Raw genomic sequence first — 5,740 nt, forward strand, 5'->3', positions numbered from 1 at the left:
CCTACTAGCTGCACAGGGAGGTACATGTGCCATGATCGGAGCAGAATGCTGTACATACACCCCAGACAGTTCTGAAAATATTACCAACCTAGCAGACCATATTCAAAAACAAGTAGCTTTGCTCCATCAATCCAATATTGGAGGCGAATGGTTTGATTGGTTACTGGGAGGATCAGGCTGGGGTGCTTGGCTAGTGCAAATGATATTGATCATGGTTGTGATATGTATACTGCTGTGTTGTGCATTGAGTATCATTAAAATGTGTTGTCAAACTGCTGTGAAAGCTGTGCTGCCAGTAGCTTCTGTCGAAGAATACACCGACCTCCTGCCCAGAAATATGGGTGAAGAAGAAGAAATGTATGATGACGTGGCCGGAACGGTCGGTTCTCACGAGATGAGTCAGTGGTTGTAAACCAACCCTGTGAAGAAACGAAGAACGATGGTCATCTGGGAGCAAGAGGATCGTGCTCCAGGACCAAAAGGAGGGGCTGTTGGGGGAAATTTTAAAATGGCACCGTAGTGCCTGCTGAAATACTTGACATTCATTGACATTTTGCAGACACTGGCATAACAGACAGCTGACTTGATCTGCTTACACCAAACGTGTGATGTCACTTGTACAGAACAGTAATATAATTAAGTTGTTTGCTAATGGTATAATAATATAATCAACTTGTTTTTGACAGAATGTGATTAAGGGTTGCTAAGGTATCAGATTGGCCAAAGCTAAAGGATGCTAAAGTACCAGATTGGCCAAGGAATTAATGTAATATGGTATCTTTCCTGTTTTTAAATTGTATAAAAGGAGCGCGGCTGCTATTGTAAAGCTGAGAAGCTGGCGATTGCACCAAGGGGGTGTATAGCACTTCTCCCAGAGCACTCAGTAAATAAAAGTGTACTCGCACATTCCAGCAAGGTCCGCAGTAGTCTGAGTTTATTGCTCTATAAGTCGAAGTTGGGTATATGTTGACCCTGTATATCACTGGGTCCGTTCAGGCTCCAATTCAGCGGTAACAGCGTCAACCCCATGCCTCGAGTACCTGGGGGATGAACCCGACATACCGGTAGCATCTACTTCAGACCCAGTAGCAGTGGAACCCGATGAACTACCCGATGAAAGGGGGTCAGAATCGCCTCTGCACCAAGAACAAGAACCTCCGGAAAGGCGCTATCCCGAAAGGGTCAGGAAGCCACCCCAAGACTGAATCTATAAATGGACTTTTGTTATTGAATGTATATGTAAAAATGTAATTGTTATTTGAATATTAAGGAGGTATTATTAATCTAAAAAGGGAGGAATTGTAGTGTATGTGCTTTAAGTCAGAACTACTTTTTACAGCTCCTGTATACTGTAGTACCGGCAGTGACCACACCGGTATACAAGCTGTGCGCATGCCTCTGTACCCCAATCTAGAGATTACCCTCCTCCAGTATGTACAGCATCCGTGTAATTATTTATCCACTGAACCACGGATCTAACACTCCCCACCCTCAAAACACATGATTTAATAGTGTCTTGGCTGCCATGATTATGGTGTTGGAGCAGTAGGGGAATACTTCGATCCATTTAGTGAATTGATCCACCACCACTAGGGCATGCTGAAAATTGCCTTACGCCTGTAGAAGTGGCCCAATGAAGTTTTTCTGGAGGTGAGTCCATGGCCTTTGAGGTGGGAGCGCGCTTTGAAGCAAGGCTCGGTTAGTGCATGCGGGAGAATTGTGCTGCAGGCACGGTAGGCATCGTGCCACATATAGGTTGATTGTTTCCCTCATGGAAGGCCACCAAGCTGTGAATGCTACCTTATAGAAGGTTACCAGGGCCAAATAGTGCCCTGCCATGGGGTGGGAGTGAAAGAGAGAGAGCAGTTCCTGACCCACCTCTGGTGGAACACACACCACCGGGCAGGCGTATGGCTTTCTTTTGAACATCAGCAACTGCTCCGCTGAGTCAGGGGCAGTGGCTAGTATGGTACTGGGGGCCCAGGCTGTCGGTTGAGGAAGGGCTCTGCCTTCCTCGTGCCAGGCGCTTACAACGGCGTATGACCAATATTGCTGCTGCAGGGATTTTAAATCTAGGTGATCTGTTGGGGAGCCCTTGCTAACAGCATTGCAGGGCTCAGCAACTATATCCTCTATCTCCCCATTAATCACAGCGTCCTTGGCTGCTCTGTCTGCTCTGGAATTTCCCTCACTATGTGGACCCCCTTTTCTATGAGCTGCTACCTTTCCTATGAAGCCGGGCTGGGATCACTGTTTAAGGTATGACCAGAGCAGGCGTAACCTGGGCCCATGGACCAGGGCCTTACCGTCTATTGTACAGTAGTCATTTCTGTGGTATAAGGGCAAGGAGAGCATGGTGTTTATAGCATAGGCACTATCGGACCAACTATTCACAGGTCTATCTGAGGTTTCTTACACGGCGGTTAGAAGTGCAACGATTTCTGCATATTGTGAGGACTGTCGGTTGCATCGTCGCTGGATGGTTCTCTCTGGCAATACCACAGCATACCCGGTGTGGGGGGATCCCTCGATGTGATATGAGGACCCATCGGTGTAGACATCTGGGGCTCCCTGTATGGGCTCTTTCTGCACAGGATGGGTCTCAAAGTTAATCAGGGGTAGTGGACATTCATGCGGTTCCCCCTCATAAACCAGAAATTGTGGCAGCAATGTGGTGCCTTTGGAAATGATACCAATGTCTCTTTCCATAAATTCCAATGTCCATTTGCTGAGGCGCTGCGAGGAAACTAGCGAATCTCCAGGTTTCATCAGTAGATTTAGAGGCGTGTGAACGCTGTGAAGGATGGTCGCTTGTAGCCCAGAAATAAAGGTAAAATGATATACCACCCAGAAGATGGCCAGCAGGTGTCGCTCGCATGCAGTATGTGGTCTTTTCTGCCCCTTGCAGGATTCGAGACGCATATGCAATGGGCTGTAGTCGATCAGCTCGTGTTTGGCACAGAACTGCGGCGAGGCTTTGTTCTGTTGCCCCAACCTCCAAATGGAAGGGCTGCGTGGGATCCGACATGCAGCCTGTATCACTGCAGTTTTTAATTTGGCCACGGACTGGGTGTGAGCATCAGTGCATGTCGGGCATATGTCATCACCCTGCAGTTTTATCAAATCATACAGGGGCTTTGCGCACTCTGCAAAGCCTGGGATAAAGTTCCTTTGGCACCCCACCAAACCCAAGAATGATCGTAGGGCTGTTTTGGAAGTGGGTAATGGTAGTCGCTGTATTATCTCCACCTTGTGGAAGTTGGAGGACGATCCCTCTGGAGAAATGGACACTCCCAGAAAGGTGACCTGTTCTTTTACCAAATGAGCCTTACGGAAATTCAGCTTTAGTCCCGCCTGAGCCAACAATGTCAACAGTTCGTGCAAAAGGGACAGATGCTCCTCCATGTTATCGGTTGCCAGCAGTAGATCGTCTACATACTGTAGCAAGCAGGTGGGGCGGGAAAAGTCTTTAAAAACTGCTGCCATTCTTTTGTGGAAGATCGTGGGGGCACTGTGGAACCCCTGAGGCAGACATGTCCAGGTGTAGCTCTGGTCCTCAAATGTGAACGCGAATTTGTACTGGTCCTCCCTTTTAACAGGGATACTCCAGAATCCATTGGCAATGTCGAGGGTCGAAAAGTACTTGGAACCAGCAGGAATTTGAGATAATATGGTGGGAGCTTCTCTTACTACCAGTCAGCAGGCTGGCGTTACAGAATTTAACCTTCTGTAATCAATAGTCAGTCGCCAGCTGCTATCAGGCTTTTTAACCGGCCATGTGGGTGAATTGGTTGTGAAAGTGCCTGTCCTAACACAACACCCTGCTCGACTAGTGATATTATGGTGTCTCAGATGTAAGGGTGACTCTCCCTTGGGATGGGGTACTGTTTGGTGAATGAGTGGGGAGGTGCCTCAATAGACTCTTTGGGCTGGATTTTCATTCAGAAGTCGGGAAGGAGGCGGGACTACAACTTTCATCGAGAGACGGCCAATCCACGCGATTTTCACTTGATTGACCTTGTTGAGCTCGCCCAGCGGGCTCAGCAGGCCAATTAAGGGCCACCCGGCGACAGGTGACGTCACAGACTGAAATTTCATCTGTCGAGACGTTTTGACAGATGAAATATCAGTGTTTGACAGCTGTTTGAAGCTGTCAAACACTGACAGTCTTACTTCTAACCTGAGTCCTTCTACGCAGACTCAGTTAGAAATCTCACCGGCACTGAAAGCTGCAGGCTGTCACTTTTGACAGATCGCAGCCATTCTGCTTTCTGTGCTGGCTGAATGATGGATTCCCGAAGCCTAGAGGAAGGAAGGCTGTAAAGGTAAGTACAGGTAATTTAAACTTCTTTACACACTTTAGACACACCAAACACACTTACCTTTGCACTCATGCACCCATCACTCACCTGAACACTGACATCTCGACCCCTCCAAGTCCTTCAACCCGATGGCCCGACTCCGCTAACCTGGTGTGGTTTGGAGCCGTCGGGAATCCCACACGACAACCTTCAAAATAGGGATTAGGCTAAAAACTGCCTGTTAACTACCTGTTAACAGGCAGTTAATTGGCACTAATCCCTTCCCACCTCGGGTCGGCGGGTCCCAGTGCGGGGCGGGTACCCGCCTCCTTTGAAACTTACATGGAGGCGGGTTTTGGGCGGGATGGTGTTGGGACCCCCGAATTCGGGATTTTAGCTCCCCGCATGCCTAAAAGCCTGCCTCACGGCACACTGAAAATCGACCCCTTTGCCTGCCATTTTCCCACAATCGTGCTTGCACATGGCAAACACTGCTAGGTGTTCCTGAATTCGTTTTGCCACAGTTTTTTTTCGCTCCCCAGAGGGTCATACTCGGATGGCTTTTTAATAGCCAAAACAGAGTGAGCATCTGAAATTTCTATCACTTTTGCATTATTTCTCAATCCCATCCAAACACAGTCCCGATTGTAATCTATTACCGTGCCATACTGATCAAACACATCAGTCCCCAAAATTCCTCTTCCATCAGGGGTGGTCATCAGCGTCAGCGCTGGGACCTTACAGTGAGGCCTCCCAACTGAAGTTCAGAGGTCTTCCCTGTAGACGCGGTGGTTGTATCACCATTAAACCCTTTAAGGGCCATACAATCCTTGCCCGCCACTGCATGGCGTTCAGGGTATGGGGTGTGGATGATGGTAACGGCTGAGCCAGTGTCTATAAGCATAATCTGCTGTTGGCCCCCTTTTAAGGCAACAAGGACTACTGGTCTTCTGCTACCATCACGTCAGAACCCCACTTCCGACCAATGTTTGGGGGCCAAACCCTGTCATAGGGTGGATCCCTGGAGGAGTCCCTCCAATGGGTGTGCATTGACGATAGGATTTTGCATTCCCAATTGGTGTGCATTGGCAATTGCGAGCACCAGTAAATGATTTTGCGCCCCCCCCCCATGACAATTTGGGCTTTCATGAGGGTTACCAACTGGTCCAATCATTAATCCATCCCAGAGGGCTTGGATTCATCCTTTTTTAGAAGGGTAACTAACTGAGCCAATTGTTGTTCCATCCCAGAGGGTTTGGGTTCATCTCTTGGGAGGTATCTATGCATTGCATCGTGGTCAGGTGCCTGTCTGGGTCTCCTGCAGTGTTTTGCTAGGTGACCTTCCTTCTTATAATTAAAGCACTGTCCCCTAAAGGGGTAGTACCTAGATCCTTCCACCGCTGACACTGGTTTCTTTGCGGTGGGTGGTGACTTCACCT

The 5,740-nt window shown here is 48.5% G+C and overlaps 1 pseudogene; it reads right to left on the minus strand.

Annotated features, from left to right (window-relative positions):
• Nucleotides 1-1,491: 1,491 nt before the first annotated feature.
• Nucleotides 1,492-2,470, minus strand: LOC147114876 (protein NYNRIN-like; annotated as a pseudogene).
• Between the last annotated feature and the right edge of the window lie 3,270 nt (nucleotides 2,471-5,740).

Source organism: Somniosus microcephalus, chromosome 7 (assembly GCF_052327205.1).
Source record: "Somniosus microcephalus isolate GS21.2 chromosome 7, FLI_Smic_1.0, whole genome shotgun sequence".
In the NCBI taxonomy this organism is placed as follows: domain Eukaryota; kingdom Metazoa; phylum Chordata; class Chondrichthyes; order Squaliformes; family Somniosidae; genus Somniosus; species Somniosus microcephalus.